Source organism: Rosa rugosa, chromosome 6, assembly GCF_958449725.1.
Source record: "Rosa rugosa chromosome 6, drRosRugo1.1, whole genome shotgun sequence".
NCBI classification, from domain to species: domain Eukaryota; kingdom Viridiplantae; phylum Streptophyta; class Magnoliopsida; order Rosales; family Rosaceae; genus Rosa; species Rosa rugosa.
In genome coordinates, this window is record NC_084825.1 from 11,689,952 (window position 1) to 11,707,707 (window position 17,756).

Here is a 17,756-nt window from a genome sequence, read left to right on the forward strand (position 1 = left end):
ATGGAAAGCTGAAAGTTTATTGTGATAATGAAGCTGCTGTGTTCTTCAGTAAGAATAGCAAAAGGTCCAATAATTCAAAACATATAGACTTGAAGTTCTACAGTGTGAGAAAGAGGGTAAAACATGGAGAGATTGAAATAGCTTTCATTAGCACAGATGCACAGCTTGCAGACCTTTTTACCAAGGCATTACCAGTTTCAGTTTTCAAGAAGCATGTTGAAGACATGGGAATTCTCTCTAGTTTAGATTCCTGAGTTCAGAAAGAGCAAAAGTCATAAAAGATTATGTTTTCAGTTTCTTAGTTTGAAAGTTTCAATTTTATTTCAGTTTGCAGTTCATGTCAGAAACAATATGTATTCATATTTTGGTCAAATGAATAAAGCTTGAGGTATTTCCAGATATATTGTTTCACAGCTTGATCTTATTTTGATAATATTTGATTGCTGCTATTTTAGTTTTGTTGATTATCAGGTGGATGGAAATATGCATATATTCAGTAAGAGGCAAACATGCAATCTACTGGTGCTTAAGTAAATAATGTTTGCATTATGATTTTGATATTCAAAATTTTTAGTTGGACTATAATCAAGTGCATGTTTACTGCAGAATGACATACTTTACCACTTGATTTCATCATATCAGTTTTGTAGTTCATGTGAGATGCAGAGGTTATTATTGGTAATTTGGAACAAATATGTTTACGTAAACATGTTTATTTCCAAGTTCTATTTTAGCTGCTACGTTCTTGACAGAACTGAATTGATCTTGAGAAACCATATATTTCAGTGCACACTTTGGCTATTTTCTGGAATGAGTTTTGGTTCAGTTGTTATGTAGACAATATTGGTCCAAAGGGGAGACTGTAAACTATTATTTGGACCTAATATTATCTACATTAAGTAAATAACAAACTGATTAAACTTATTACAATAAATGGGAAATATATGAATTATCTACCTAGACACCTAATGGGCTTTGGTATGTCACTCATATGGTTAGGAATCCATTTTGATAAAGATAAATATCTAATTAGTTGATATGATAATTATAGCATCTTTCAGAAATAACTCTGTAAACACGAAAAATCTTGCAACTAATGAAAGAAGGACACGTGTACAAAATAATATATTTTTATTAATGAATTTGCGGGTTACAATCTCTGTTGATGCTCTTTCACAAGATTCTCCTCTGATTCGATCTCTGACGTTGATTTAATCCAAGGGTGGCGAGCACTTGATCTTGAATCAAACGGTTGCAATGTGGACTTCCTGCTATGTTGACAATTTGAGGAAGATGATTGACCAAGGGCTGTAGAAGCTTGATCTTGATCGGATTTAGGCCACGAGTGGTGTCACGTGACGAGTGTTCTTCGGCTTTGGTAGGGGATGAACCAACACGTGTGTTTGGTGCTTGTTGATTCTCCACGAGCTTGATGAAGAACTTGTAGAGGATTTACTTTGTTGAAGACAACGGATGATCAAGGGCTGTAGAGGCTTGAACTTGATCAGATTTGAACCACGAGCGGTGTCACGTAGCAAGTATGGCTTTTGATGGTGGATGAATCAGCACGTGTGTTTGGTGCTTGTTGATCCTTCGCGTGTTTGACGACTTCCGAGCTTGTAGGTGATTTCCCCTGCTTGTCTGAAGTCAGCGAGGTGAAGAGACCGGCTATTTGGCAGCTTGATGGTTCTTCACGAGCTTGGGAGACTTCTGAGCTTTGGAGAGGTTTCTTCCGTCTGCTTGCGTCACTCTGTCTGTCGTCGTCCTCGATGGTGTACTTGGCTCAAGGGCGATTGACGCTTGATCTTGAGTCGTATGATGGCCACGAGGGTTGACACGTGACGAGTGCTTTGACTTGAGGTTGGTGATGAACCGGCTATTTGGCAGCTTGAAGGCTCTTCACGCGCTTGAAGACTTATGAACTTTGGGAGTGATTTTTCTCTCCGGCTCAAGTCCTTCTCTTGATTTGAGAGGGGCTATTTATAGTGTCAGCGCCTCTCTCAATTTGGAATGCCTTGATGACACGTAATTAATTGTATTTTCCTTAATTACGTAATCAAATCAATCAGCCCTAATTAATTGATTTAATCACGATTATTAAGGAATTATCCAATCAATTTGATGGCTGATTTTAATTGTATTTCATTAATAGCATAATCAAATCAATTAGCTTTAATTAACTGATTTAATCATGACTATTAAGGAATTAGCCAATTAATTTGATGGCTGATTTTAATTGTATTTCATTAATAGCATAATCAAATCAATCAGCTTTAATTAACTGATTTAATCATGACTATTAAGGAATTAGCCAATTAGTTTGATGGCTGATTTTAATCTTGATTATCAATTTAAATAAATTGATATCTAATCAGCAGACGAGATTTAATGCTTGATTTTATTCGGAATCAATTAATTTGATTGATCCGCTTTAATATCAATTGATTTAGCCGGAGCAAATTCATTTATTGCCGTCGAGCCTTTCATGTATCGCCAACTGTCATTCTCTGAGTCTGCGTGATTTTGCTGACTCACAAGCCATGTGGACAATTTGCGGGACCCACATGCTGACTAAATTTGTTCGGTCATAATTTCAAGTGGTGACCGAATTATTTAATGAATTTTATTTTCATTAAATTTTTGGTGTCTACAAATGCCCCCACTTCAAGGTGCGCCGTAAATATGTTGTCACGTGTTGGAGGTGTGACTTGAAGTTTGAATTCGACTTTCTTTTTTTTTTTCTTTTTTTTTTTTTTTGTTTGAGCCGCCCTTTCGGGTTTTCAACTCAACAGACTTTTTTTTTTTTTGTGCCATGTGCAGTTTACGCTCGTGCTGGCTAGGAGCGTGGCAATTCTTGTGTGCTTTAAGGAAATTTAGGCAAGTAGCATGCCCCCAGCAAAGGCGTGGACGGCACTACTTCGAGTTGATCAAAGATGATGGCAGCATGATTTGATTGAGCCACGTCATCCTCAATGTCTAAACAGATTTTTCCTTGTTGTACGAGCTTCATGATGAGGTCTTTCAACACAAAGCACTTCTCCGTTGGGTGACCAATGACACGGTGGTACTTGCAGTACTTTGGGTCATTGATGCGATGCATCTCTTCTGGACGTTTGCAATATGGCAATTTGATTATTTTCTTTTGAAGCAAGTCTTCCAACATGTCAACAACATCGGAATCTGGAAAAGGGTAACTTTTAGCTTCTAGCTCTCTAAGAGTGCGCCGCCTTGTTTGATCATGAGTCGGCTCCAACTTGTTTTGGTTATTTGACTTGACTCGTGCTGTGATCTTGACAGGAGTTGTGATCGCCAAAGACTCCATGACATGTTTCTGATTATGTGGTTCAACGATTTCACATTTTCTTCGACCATGACTAGCGATACTAAGTTCCATGTCATGAGCTCGAGTGGCAAGTTCCTCAAAGGTGCGAGGCTTTATCCCTTGAAGGATGTACAGTAAGTCCCAATGCATGCCTTGAATACACATTTCTACTGCTGACAACTCTGAAAGTCGGTCCTTGCAATCGAGGCTTAACGCACGCCAACGGTTGATGAATTCTATGGCTGGCTCGTCATTCCATTGCTTGGTGTTGGTGAGTTCTAACATGCTTACAATGCGACGTGTACTGAAGAAGCGATTCAAGAACTCTTTTTCCATTTGCTCCCAGCTATCAATGGATTCAGACTCCAATTCTATAAACCATTCGAATGCTGTCCCTCGGAGTGAGCGAACGAATTGTTTCACAAGATAGTCGCCATTTGTGCCAGCGCTATTGCATGTCTCGATGAAATGCGCAATGTGTTGCTTGGGGTTACCTTTGCCATCGAATTGTTGAAACTTGGGAGGTTGGTACCCAGTTGGCATCCTCAAATTGTCAAGCCGCTTCGTGTAAGGTTTGGAGTACGTAAGCGTATCCTGAGAGGGACCGCCATATTGAGCTCTGATTGTGTTGGCAATCATGTCTTGAAGTTGCTGAATTGACCATGAAGCTAGGATGAAATTTGATTCTTCTTTTTGTTCAGAAAATGATCTGCCAGATGAGTCTTTCTTATGACCATGCGGACCTTTTTCTGAGTCATCGCCATGTTGAGTTTCTAACTTCTCCATGAGCGCAGCAATTTCCATATCCTTCTCTTCAATAGTTTTCTGTAGCTTCTCAACTGCTTCAGCCAATTGGGCTATTTGAGTCGTCTGTTCTTCCACGGTGGTGACCCCTACTACCATGACTTGCATAGCAAAAGAGGAATCTTCCAATGTCTCTTCCGTTTGGTTATCAAAAGACGAATTGGGGAGTATGTGTGTTCGCGGATCAACACTGGCAGTGTGCGAGGAAGAATGTTCCCTTGAGTCGCTTGAGCATGTTGACCATCTTTTCTTAGTGAGGTTTGCCCCCATTGTTGTCGAAGTGATGATCGGCTGACGTGACTGAGATGGATGAGTTATGAATGTCGCGAGTTGAGACGACTCACTCCGAACGGTATGATTGTTAAGGTTTCTACTCATTTTCAGAGTAGCTACCTTATTGGTCTTGTTTGTTGATTTGAGTTGAACCATCTTTGAAGCCATATGCTGAGGATGACGACTTGAGATTGTCAAAGAAAGAGATGAGAGGCAGAGATGGTCCCACTGGGCGTGCCAAATTTGTAAACACGAAAAATCCTGCAACTAATGAAAGAAGGACACGTGTACAAAATAATATATTTTTATTAATGAATTTGCGGGTTACAATCTCTGTTGATGCTCTTTCACAAGATTCTCCTCTGATTCGATCTCTGACGTTGATTTAATCCAAGGGTGGCGAGCACTTGATCTTGAATCAAACGGTTGCAATGTGGACTTCCTGCTATGTTGACAATTTGAGGAAGATGATTGACCAAGGGCTGTAGAAGCTTGATCTTGATCGGATTTAGGCCACGAGTGGTGTCACGTGACGAGTGTTCTTCGGCTTTGGTAGGGGATGAACCAACACGTGTGTTTGGTGCTTGTTGATTCTCCACGAGCTTGATGAAGAACTTGTAGAGGATTTACTTTGTTGAAGACAACGGATGATCAAGGGCTGTAGAGGCTTGAACTTGATCAGATTTGAACCACGAGCGGTGTCACGTAGCAAGTATGGCTTTTGATGGTGGATGAATCAGCACGTGTGTTTGGTGCTTGTTGATCCTTCGCGTGTTTGACGACTTCCGAGCTTGTAGGTGATTTCCCCTGCTTGTCTGAAGTCAGCGAGGTGAAGAGACCGGCTATTTGGCAGCTTGATGGTTCTTCACGAGCTTGGGAGACTTCTGAGCTTTGGAGAGGTTTCTTCCGTCTGCTTGCGTCACTCTGTCTGTCGTCGTCCTCGATGGTGTACTTGGCTCAAGGGCGATTGACGCTTGATCTTGAGTCGTATGATGGCCACGAGGGTTGACACGTGACGAGTGCTTTGACTTGAGGTTGGTGATGAACCGGCTATTTGGCAGCTTGAAGGCTCTTCACGCGCTTGAAGACTTATGAACTTTGGGAGTGATTTTTCTCTCCGGCTCAAGTCCTTCTCTTGATTTGAGAGGGGCTATTTATAGTGTCAGCGCCTCTCTCAATTTGGAATGCCTTGATGACACGTAATTAATTGTATTTTCCTTAATTACGTAATCAAATCAATCAGCCCTAATTAATTGATTTAATCACGATTATTAAGGAATTATCCAATCAATTTGATGGCTGATTTTAATTGTATTTCATTAATAGCATAATCAAATCAATTAGCTTTAATTAACTGATTTAATCATGACTATTAAGGAATTAGCCAATTAATTTGATGGCTGATTTTAATTGTATTTCATTAATAGCATAATCAAATCAATCAGCTTTAATTAACTGATTTAATCATGACTATTAAGGAATTAGCCAATTAGTTTGATGGCTGATTTTAATCTTGATTATCAATTTAAATAAATTGATATCTAATCAGCAGACGAGATTTAATGCTTGATTTTATTCGGAATCAATTAATTTGATTGATCCGCTTTAATATCAATTGATTTAGCCGGAGCAAATTCATTTATTGCCGTCGAGCCTTTCATGTATCGCCAACTGTCATTCTCTGAGTATGCGTGATTTTGCTGACTCACAAGCCATGTGGACAATTTGCAGGACCCACATGCTGACTAAATTTGTTCGGTCATAATTTCAAGTGGTGACCGAATTATTTAATGAATTTTATTTTCATTAAATTTTTGGTGTCTACAAACAAATTAGCTAGTGTTATACAACATCTAATAACAACAAAACGGCGATGTGTGTTTTTGAGAGAGGGTTATTACCATGTCATATTCTGCCCTCTTTTCAGGATCTTGCAATGTCTGGAATCAACAATGAAAAAGAAACTGAAGAACGGAATTTTTACACGCCCAATTTGGGAAAACTTGCAAACTATTCCAGATTTTGGTAATAATGAGATATGAACACATAAAAGAGACAGCTCTGAAAAACTCGTATAGGAGGTTAGTAAATTTTTGCTCCAGTCACAAATCAAACCTCATAAGCTTCTCTTATCTCATGAAATTCTCTTATAAGAAGGATTGTCCCTATTTGCATCAGGATGGTATTTCTTTGCCAGCTGCATACATATTCAGTGTCAACAGCTTGAATGGAATAATAACTGCTAAAGTAATGGCAATAGAAAGTTGTATTTACTCAAACTAAAAATCTGGCATGGCTTTAGCAATACATAATGGTAAAAGTACAACCATATAATTGATAGCCCAAAATCGATACTCAACTCATCAGTAATCCCAGAGGAACCCTTTAACCAGATGGGATTGGTAAGGTATAGAAAACTATCATGGATGAGAAAAGATACAGTTACATATAGACTACTGTTAAAACCAAGATGACGTTTATAATATAGGATATTCCGACAAATTATTCAATCTACAAAGACCAGGTTTTGACCATTTCCTACCTACCTCCCCTTCCCCCGAGAAAGAAACATCAGCAACAGTTCCCTTTTTTATTTGGTGCGAGTACATGGTACAGTTTACATTTCAATTATGTTGGGATACATTCCAGTTAAAAAGCTTCTCCAATCCACACGTAGAGCACTTCTCTTAGAGCAAGTTCACAGGTCACCCACTATTCACTATTTTTTAGTGTTAATTTCACTCTTTGGGTCACGAGCACAATGTATTTCTTGCCCTGGGTCACCCTGTACAGTGTTCTGGGTCACCATGGTGACCTACACAGTGTATTTCGTGACCCAGAGAATGAAAATATACACTAAAAAGTAGTGAATAGTAGGTGACCCGGTGACCCAACGGGTGAACTTGCTCTTACAAACAAGCAAATGCAGCTCTAACACGGTTTCCCCTGTTGTGAGTCATAGATATTTTAGGATTACTATTAGGAATAGAATTATACTAATTGTATAGAATCTGTCAATCTGGATTGTAATTGTGATTTGATTACTTTCCTTGTTAGTCTAGAATTAGGGTTGTATATGGTTGTATAAATATTCCTCTGCATATTAAAATAAAAGTGTGAGAGATTTCATCCTCTAAAGCTTCTTGTTCTCTAGAGTTTCTTAGTTTTAACTTGGTATCAAAGCCAAGAATCTGATCTTGGATTTTTGGTCTTGGTTTATTGTTCGTTGCTTCCGCAGTGTAAAGTGAGAAGATTGTTGCAGTTCAAGTATCATGGGTGGAGAATAGAGTTCCAAGCAGATTGTGACTTCTGATGTGCAGAAGGTAGAGGTATCTGTGAATCAAGAATCCTCAGGAGGGGGATTTGGGGGTGCCAAGCTGAATGGCACGAATTATCGTAGTTGGAGGAAGATGATGACTGCTCATCTTTGCGGTCTGGACAAGATGGGATATGTGAATGGATTGATTCAGACACCGGATAAAAAAGATGTGGGTTATGCAAAGTGGGAAACTCATAATGGTGCCGTGATGTCTGTGCTCTACAAAGCCATGACAGATGAGGTAGTACAATTAATTATTGGGTGTGAAACTGCAGCAAAAATTTGAAGTACTTTGAAGCAATTGTATCTGAATGACTCGGATTTTGCTCAAATACATGAGCTTCATACCAAGGCGTTCATGATGAGGCAGGATGGGCGGCCTGTGGCAGTATACTATGCTGCCCTTAAAGGTCTATGGCTGGAAATTGATCAAAGGCGTCCCAACAAGATAAAGAATGCTGATGACATCAAGCTACACAATGAAGAGAAAGATCTAATGAGGCTGCATATCTTCCTTCATGGTCTCGACGACAAGCATGCTAGTGCAAAGGGTGAGTTGCTCAGACGTGGAACTCCACCTACCCTTGAGGATGCCTTTGCATATATACGCAAAGATGAGATTCAACTTGATAGCACCAAAGCAATCCATTCGGAGTTATCAAGTCTCACTGTCCAAACCAAGCCTTCACCTTCAAAATATGTACCACCACCTCATCAACTTCGACCCGAACCAAGTTCTCAAGGAGGAACACGGCCGTACTGTTCTTTTTGCAAGAATTATGGGCATTGGAGGACTAAGTGTCATCGATTGAATGGGTATCTGAATCAACAAAATACTTGGAATAAATCGGGACCTAACCAACAGGGCCGTACCGCTGCTGCAAATTAATTCAGAACCCGGACTACCAGGGTATAGAGGAAACGGATCAGAACCCTGGTAATGCTTCAGTCTCTTTTGTTGGAAGAGGTAAGTTTGGTAAGGCTTTATTTGTCTCTGACTTTGTTGGGGAAGATACTTGGATTATTGATTCTGGTGCATCTGATCATATGACTTACAATAAATCATTCTTTACCTCTCTCTCAATCCCACCAGTGTCCAAAGTAACTAATGCTAATGGTGAAGCCTTTCCCGTATTAGGAATAGGAACTGTTAGAGTCACACCAAACTTAGAGCTTAGGAATGTGTTATATGTTCCTGATTTGTCACATCACTTAATCTCTGTTCCTCAATTAAATACTAAATCTCAGTGCTCTGTGACCTTTTTTCCCATGTATGTGGTTTTTCAGGATCTTCAGACAAGGGAGATAATTGGCCGAGGAGATTTAAGGGGGAGGTTATTTCATTTGGATCGGATGTATGCGGGGATAACACCAGGGAAGAAGGCCCCAGTAAATTTGATTTCGAGTTCTGAGCAGCGATTGAATGAAGTGTGGTTGTGGCATCGTCGTCTTGGTCATCTTTCCTTTAGTAATATGAGAAAGTCTATGCCCTCTTTGTTTCTAGGAATTTCAGAGTCATCTTTTAAGTGTGAAACTTGTGTTCTGGCCAAAAGTCATTGAGTTAGCTACCCTTTGAGTATTTCAAATAAAAGTCTTGTACCTTTTGAATTGATTCATTTTGATTTATGGGGAGCCTCACGGGATCCTACTCCTTCTGGTATGCGCTATTTTGTGTTTTTTATTGATGATTGTACTCGTGTTTCTTGGATTGCTTTGCTGAAGTCAAAGGATGCTGTGTTTCCAGCTTTTAAAAATTTTCAAAATATGATTCATACACAGTACAATGGTCATATCAAACTCTTTCGGTCTGACAATGGGGGGGATTCATATGAGCAATGAGTTCCAGGAGTATCTTTGTACACAGGGTATCATACATCAGACCACATGTCCTCAAACCCCATAACAGCATGGTGTTTCTGAGCGTAAGAATCGTCACCTTCTTGAAGTTGCTCGTTCGATTCTCTTTAGTGCAAATATGCCCAAGTACTTATGGGGAGAAGCAGTTCTCACTGCCTCTCATCTTATCAATAGGATGTCGTCTAGTGTTCTCTAAAATCATATTCCACTTAAGGTCCTCTCATCCCATGTATCTCTTCCTTCTTTTCATAATCTTCCTGCTCGAGTCTTTGGGTGCGTTGCTTTTGTTCATATTCCTAAAAATCAACGCTCGAAGTTAGAACCTCGTGCCTTGAAGTGTGTTTTTGTTGGGTTTGGGACCCATCAGAAGGGGTATAAGTGTTTTCATCCTCCTACCAAAAAATTTTATGTGACAATAGATGTCACATTTTTCGAGGACGCCTGCTATTTTTCTGTCACACACCCTTCTCTTCAGGGGGAGGAATATGGTTATTTTGAAGAGACGGTAAGTGGCAGTGGCAGCAGTACAAGGGACAAAGAGATCGATGGAAAAGAGGCTGAAGAAAAAGAAGCAAAAGAAAGAAAAAACCAAGAAGGTGACACAACGGACGAAAAAGAAGAGAGAGAAAGAGAATACAAAGAAGAAAAAGTAAGAGAAGAAGGAGAAAGGAACGTAATTGAAGAAAAAAAAAAGAGAAGGAAAAGTAGAAAAGGACAATGAAGAAAGAGAAGAAAGAAAGAGAAAGGAACGTGACTGAGGGTAAAGAAAGAGAAAGGAACGTGACTGAGGGTAAAGAAAGAGAAGAAATAGAAGGAAAAGAAGAAAGAGAAAGGCACGTGACTGGAAAAGAAAGAGAAGAAAAAGAAGGAAAAGAAACAGACGAAAAAGAAAGAAAAGAAATAGAAACGGAGGGAGGCGCAAGATTGCCACACACTTCTCCCTCTTCCTCATCTCTTCCCACGAGCCAAACTCTCCAAAGTCCTGAAGGTCACTGTGAGGTAATACCCGAACCCAATTTGTCTATTTTACCTTCTCGTTCTACTCGTGGTAAGCCACCAAAGAAATATGAACCTAGTCTCAAAGCTAAGTCTAGGTACCCGGTTTCCAATTATGTATCTACACATAGGTTGTTCGAGTCATATGAGTCGTTTGTGCATCAGATTTCCTCTGTATCTATTCCTAACAAAGTGCAGGATGCTCTAAGAGATCCAAAGTGGTCAAAAGCGATGGAAGAAGTGATGGAAGCTCTACATATGAATAATACTTGGGAATTGACGGTGTTACCTAAAGCGAAAAGGCTAGTTGGATGTAAATGGGTCTACACAATTAAACATGATTCAGATGGCTCAGTTAGTAGATATAAGGCGAGATTGCTAAAGGGTTTACACAAACGTATGGTGTAGAGTATGATAAGACGTTTGCACCCGTAGCCAAGATCAATACTATCAGAGTGCTTCTCTCTTTGGCGGCTAATCTGGATTGGCCTCTCAAGCAACTTGATGTGAAAAATGCTTTTCTACATGGAGATTTGGCTGAAGAAGTGTATATGAGTCTACCTCCCGGGTATGAGACTGCTGATAAAACGGATGTTGTGTGTAGGTTGAAGAAGTCACTCTATGGGTTGAAGCAATCCCCCCGTGCATGGTTTGGACGCTTTACTCAGGCAATGAAGCGGTTTGGTTACAAACAAAGCAACTCGGATCATACTCTCTTCCTTAAGCATCAGAAGGGTAAAGTAACGGCGTTAATTATCTATGTTGATGATATGGTGATCACAGGTGATGATCGAGAGGAAATTAGGAGGTTGCAGCAACAGTTAGCTTCAGAGTTTGAGATGAAAGACCTTGGTGACTTGAGATATTTCCTTGGGATAGAGGTAGCCAGGGGGAGTAGCAGCATCTTCTTGTGCCAAAGAAAATATGTTCTAGACTTGCTGTCAGAAATGGGCATGTTAGATTGCAGGCTAGCTGATACACCAATTGAACAGAATCACCGGTTGGCAGAGTACCCTGATCAAGTCCCGACTGATAGGACGAGATATCAAAGGTTAGTTGGCAGATTAATCTATTTGGGTCACACTAGACCTGATTTGGCATATGCAGTGAGTGTGGTGAGCCAGTTCATGCATAATCCTAGTGAAGATCATATGGATGCAGTCGTGCGGATCCTGCGGTATCTAAAAAAAGCTCCTGGGAAGGGTCTTATGTTCTCAAAACATCATTGCCTAGAGGTGAGTGGATATACTGATGCTGATTGGACTGGTTGTATTACTGATAGGAGATCGATCTCGGGTTACTTTACATTTGTTGGAGGGAACCTTGTCACTTGGAAGAGTAAAAAACAAAAGGTGGTGGCAAGGTCAAGTGCAGAAGCCGAGTATAGAGGTATGGCACATGGAGTATGTGAGTTGTTATGGTTACGTAATTTATTGCGTGATTTGGGGTTCAAGCCAAAAAAGGCTATGGAGTTGTTTTGTGATAACAAAGCGGCTATTGAAATTTCACATAACCCAGTACAGCATGATCGTACGAAACATGTGGAAGTTGACAGGCACTTTATCAAAGAGAAGTTGGACGCAAACCTGATTGCCTTCCCATTTGTACCAACTGAGGAGCAGTTAGCGGATGTTCTGACTAAAGGTGTATCAGTCAAAGCATTTCATGACTCACTTGGCAAGTTGGGCATTCGAGATGTGTATGCTCCAACTTGAGGGGGAGTGTTGTGAGTCATAGATATTTTAGGATTAGTACTATTAGGAATAGAATTATACTAATTGTATAGAATAAGGATTGTTGATACGCTCAAAGCAAGCATATAATTTAACCCTATAAGATATCATTGTTAGTACGCAGTAAATAGGGATCGATCTAATCCGGGGATTGAGGGTACACCTGTCATTGTAAGACAAATAAAGAATTAAAATAAAACAAAGTATAATATTTACAAGAATATACAAAAGATATATACAAATTTACGAAATAAAGGGGGGTTTTAGGTTTCCAAAAATTAAAAGAAATAAAATAAAGAAACTATACAAACACAAGTACAAGAATGAAACATAAGAAACAAAGATCAAAACCAATTCCATAATCAAATTCGATTCAACCCTACAATTGTTCTTCCAAGTCATGAGAAAGAAGTTGATCATGTAAAACATTTGAAGCAAATGATTTTCCATATTTTACTTTCCTTTACTAATTAACCTAAGTGAAAGCACCTAGATCAATCCTATCAAACATGCAATCAAAGTCTAGAAAGCTAGCTAATCAAGACATGTTCAACTCAATAAACAAGAGAAAGGTTATCAACTTAAGTGCACAACCTAGTATGAAAAAGTTCATCTATTTGCAATCCTTTTCAATTAAATTCGACTTTTGTCCAAAGCCTTTACTACTTTTGATTCAAGTTCACAAAACTATTAGGTGAATCATAAACTTAAATCTAGCATCAATTACATGCATATATCCTAAGTTGGCCACCAAAGAACATAAACATATAAAAGTTTTCTGTAAAGCAAATTTAATTGAACAATCTCACAAAAGCAACTTAGAATCACAATTATATTATAGGAATCGAAAATTCATTCAATCATAAGAATTCGGATTTAAACTTTGTTCAAACATTGTTGTCAACTAGAAACAATTCCACGAAAATCAAACAAGGTTACAAAGAAAGAGGTTGAATTACACCGTGAGATGGAGATGGGGATGGATGCTTGGCGTTTGGATTCTTGAATCTTGGAAGCAAGTCTTCAAGGTGGAGGATGGATGATGATGCTCACGGCTCCTTCTTCTCTTCTTCTTCCTTGCTTGAAAACCGTGGATTGCACTAGAGGATGGAGAGAGAGAGCTTAGACGTTATGGAGAGAAATTTCTGAATTATGAGGTGTGTGTAAAACGTCAAAATATGGGGAGTATATATAGGGGACGTTGGACTTGGCCTCCAAGCTTCATGAATCTTCTATTATTTTCCCAAGGAATTATTTAATAATTCCACACAGCTTCGACCAATCACGTAGCGCCATGTCAGCTTTGTTGTGTCACCCAACCAATCAAAAGCCTTCAAAATAAGTCCCTAATATATTGTTGCCGAAATATATATGGATTTAATCTGATTTTCTTCTTCATTTTTGGCCAAATATCAAGGAATCAACCTAGACAATGAATTTGGACACATTTTGAACATTTTCTTCCTTAAATCTCTCCATGGACTACCTTTAACGTCTCCCCTTGATTTTCTCTTGATTTTCATGACAAAATACAGATTTTATTCCTTATTTTCGTCCAAAATATATTGAGGGGATTTAGGAACGAATCTGGACTTGTTTTGAGCTTTTTCTTGTTGCACAATCCCTTGAAACTCTCCCTTGAATATTTCCAACGTTTTTCCTTGATTTCTTCTTGATTTTTCACATTATCTTCATGATTTCCCACGGCAATCAGATTTAATTCCTCCAAAAATATCTCCATTACGTCCAACAACCCAAAATCCAATGGGCCTTCTCTCATTTGCCGAAATCCAAATTAATCCAGAAGATTCTTGGGCCTCCATGTATCACCTTCAATCCATATAGCCTCCTAGTGCCTCCAGGAATCTTCCTCCAACGTTTTCCAGCTTTTCTTTCCCTTTTGAGCTTATTTCAGCTTGTTTGCTCCAATGACCTGAAAATAGAAACTATTACTAAAATTGGAAACTTTCTAAAAATAGTAACTTTCCTAAACAAGAAGGATTTATTTAAGGAAATAACTAAGTAAATATGAGGAAATAACAATTAAAACGTCGCATTAAAATGCTCCTATCAATTGTAATTGTGATTTGATTACTTTCCTTGTTAGTCTAGAATTAGGGTTGTATATGGTTGTATAAATATTCCTCTGCATATTAAAATAAAAGTGTGAGAGATTTCATCCTCTAAAGCTTCTTGTTCTCTAGAGTTTCTTAGTTTTAACTGCATATTAAAATAAAGGGAAAATGCTCATTTACCCAATTTTAGCTTAAAATGTGCCCACTTGCCCGACTAAGAGTTTTTAAACCCCATTTACCCAAAACACTCTAAGGGATTATTTCCCCTTTACCCAATTAATTCTTTTTATTAATTTTTGGGACTTTTTTGCCCTCTCCTTCAATCTCTCTACTCTCAGTTTCTCTCTCTCTCTCTCTCTCTCTCCCCCTCACCGATTTCTCTCTCCTCCCCCCTCACCGATTTCTCTATCTCTCTCTCTCTCTCTCTCTCTCTCTCTCTCTCTCTCTCTCTCTCTCTCTCTCTCTCTCTCTCTCTCTCTCTCTCTCTCTCTCTCTCTCCTCCCTCCATCCCTCCGGCAGGTCGCCCACGACGCCTGCTCTAGCCATCGCCGCGCCGAAACTCGTCGTCGTGCTCTCCGCTGCCAGGCTCGACGCCAAGCCGACGGTCCTCGTCGCTGAGAAGCTCGGCGAGGCCGGGGTTGACCTTCTGAAGGAATCGACGACGGACTGAAAATGGCTATCTGCTATTGTGCAGTCATAACCATAAAAGTTGTAACATTAGTGCCCCCCAGTAGACTTTGTATTGGGGGCCAATGATAACTGCTTTATTTATTGACGGACTGAAAACTGCTATTCCAAAGTAAATGTAGTGTTAAATTGCAGTAGTTGATAAATGAAAAAAATTGTGTTGTTTGTGTCAGTCTAGTGGGGGGCAGTAGACAGAATATTGACCCTCATAATGTGGGTTTTTAGACATTATCTGTTGTTTTGAGTGTGAATAACTTGTATAATCTGCGAAACATAGGAAGCGGTGTAATGTTTGATGGTCTATTGGGGGGCAGTAGACACATTAGTGCCACCCAATAATGTCTTTCTTAGGAGACAGTAATCATCTCTTGTTGATTTGTTTGTGATAAAGTGCAATACACTGTGAATCCTTGAAACTGGTGCAAATTTTAATGGTTTAGTGGGGGGCAGTAGACACATTACTGCCCCCAAATAATGTCTTCATACGAAGTCAGAACCCTTCACTTAACTGGTGCAAGTTTTAATGGTTTAGTGGGGGGCAGTAGACACATTACTGCCCCCAAATAATGTCTTCATACGAAGTCAGAACCCTTCACAAAACTGGGGCAAGTTTTAATGGTTTAGTGGGGGGCAGTAATAATGGTTTAGTGGGGGGCAGTAGACACATTACTGCCTCCAAATAATGTCTTCGTGTTAAGTTTAGGGTTTAGGGGCAGCGTTAGGGGCAGTAGACACATTGCCGATGAACTGCGACGAGGACGTTGGAGTGGCTGGATCGCCGATCAATCGAACGGCGACGAGAACGTTGGATCGCCGACTGGAGCTTCATCGTCGTGTTCAGATTTGGACTGCATCTCCGGCGCGGCGATCAGAGAGAGAGAGACAGACCGGAGGTGGAGATCATGGGGAGGAGAGAGAGAGAGAGAGAGAGAGAGAGAGAGAGAGAGAGAGAGTGGAGGTGGAGATCGGGGGGAGAGAGAGAGAGTTTGGGAAGGAGAGAGAGACTGATAAGAGATGGATGGGTTTTAATTTAATTAACAGGGGCTAAAATGTCAATAGATGTAAGATTGGGTAAATGGGGTTAAAAAACTCTTGGTGGAGTAAGTGGGCATTTTTTGGGCTAAAAATGGGTAACTGGTCACAGCCCCTAAAATAAATATTCCTCTGCAAATGCAGTTCTAACACGGTTTCCCCAATGTGATAAAGAACTCAAACCACATATACATTTTCCCCAAAACCTTATTACTTTCATACATGCAAGACCTCAAATCTTCCAAAAACTACAGGCAATCAAATATTTATACACTGACCGTGCGAAAAGCCTTTTTAATCTCATCTTTGCTTGCGCTCCCAAGAGTTTCATAGTGGTCTCGTTCCGGTGCAGAAGCTTGGTGGCCGGGATGGGGCTGGTAGTGAGCCCTCATTTGTATAATGAGATGATGAAGTTGTATACGGCCACGGCGCAGTTTGGGAAGGTACCGCTTGTTATAAAGCAAATGCGGAGTAACAAGATACCTCTGACTGGTCTTTCGTATAATCTTTGTATGAATGCGTGTGCAGAGCTATCTGGGGTTGCTTCGGTTGAGATGGTTTATAGAGAAATGGTGAGTGATGAGAATGTTCAGGTTGGATGGAGCACGTTGTCTACTTTGGCTGGTATTTATATGAAAGCAGGCCTTATTGACAAAGCCAAGTTGGCCTTAAGAAATGCTGAAGAGAAGCTGTCTAATAGAAATCGCCTTGGTTATTTCTTCCTCATTGCACTGTGTACGTCGTTAGAGAGTAACTAGGATGTTCTACGACTTTGGAGAGCTAGTAAGAGAGTAGCTGGGAGAATTCCAAGTACCAACTACATGCATATATTATTGTGCTTGGTTAAGCTAGGTGATATTATAGAAGCCGAGGGGATTTTTAGGGAATGGGAGTCAGTTTGCTTTAGGTATGATGTTCGAGTCTCCAGTGTCCTTCTAGGTGCATACATGCGGAATGGGATGGTGGAAAAAGCCGAGTCATTACATCAGCACACATTGGATAGAGGCGGTTGCCCAAATTATAAGACATGGGAGATTCTTATGGAAGGAAGGCTGAAAAACCAAAACATGGATGAAGCAGTTGAAGCAATGAAACAAGGATTTGCAATGTTGCACTGTCATTGGAGGCCATCAGATGATACTGTTATGGCCTTTGCTGATTATTTGAAGGGCAAGGAAAATTTGAGGATATTGGTATATATGAGTAATCCATAACTTGGGTTTTGCAAGTTTGCCATTATACAAATCATTGCTAAGAATGCACCATTCTGCTCAGAGGCCAGCTTCTCACATCCTCAAGATGATGGAGAAGGACAGAATTAAGATGGATGATGAGACTTCTGCTCTTGTCCCCGCTCTCAATGTCTGCGTATAATAATTATAATCCTACTTCATGGTAGTTATCTCAAAGGGAACAGTTTACCCCTCCGATTGTTTGTATGTGGACCAAAGACTCGAAGGAAAGTGGAATCATTCATAAAAATTGTAGATTGCTTAATGTTGGAACATGAAAAGCATAATTGCTTGTGTGACACATCCATGGGTATTGATTCATGTATTTGCTTTTGTTAAAGCAGAGGGTAAGATTGGTTAAAACGTTTCTCCAGTTTTCTTATTTGAACAGAAATAAGCAGATGCAGGGCCTCTCTGTGGATTGTA

General features: G+C 39.9%; 1 pseudogene; it reads left to right on the forward strand.

Annotated features, from left to right (window-relative positions):
- LOC133714596 (pentatricopeptide repeat-containing protein At5g27460-like) overlaps positions 1 to 17,613 on the forward strand; it is a 51,966-nt pseudogene extending 34,353 nt beyond the window's left edge.
- Positions 17,614 to 17,756: the final 143 nt, after the last annotated feature.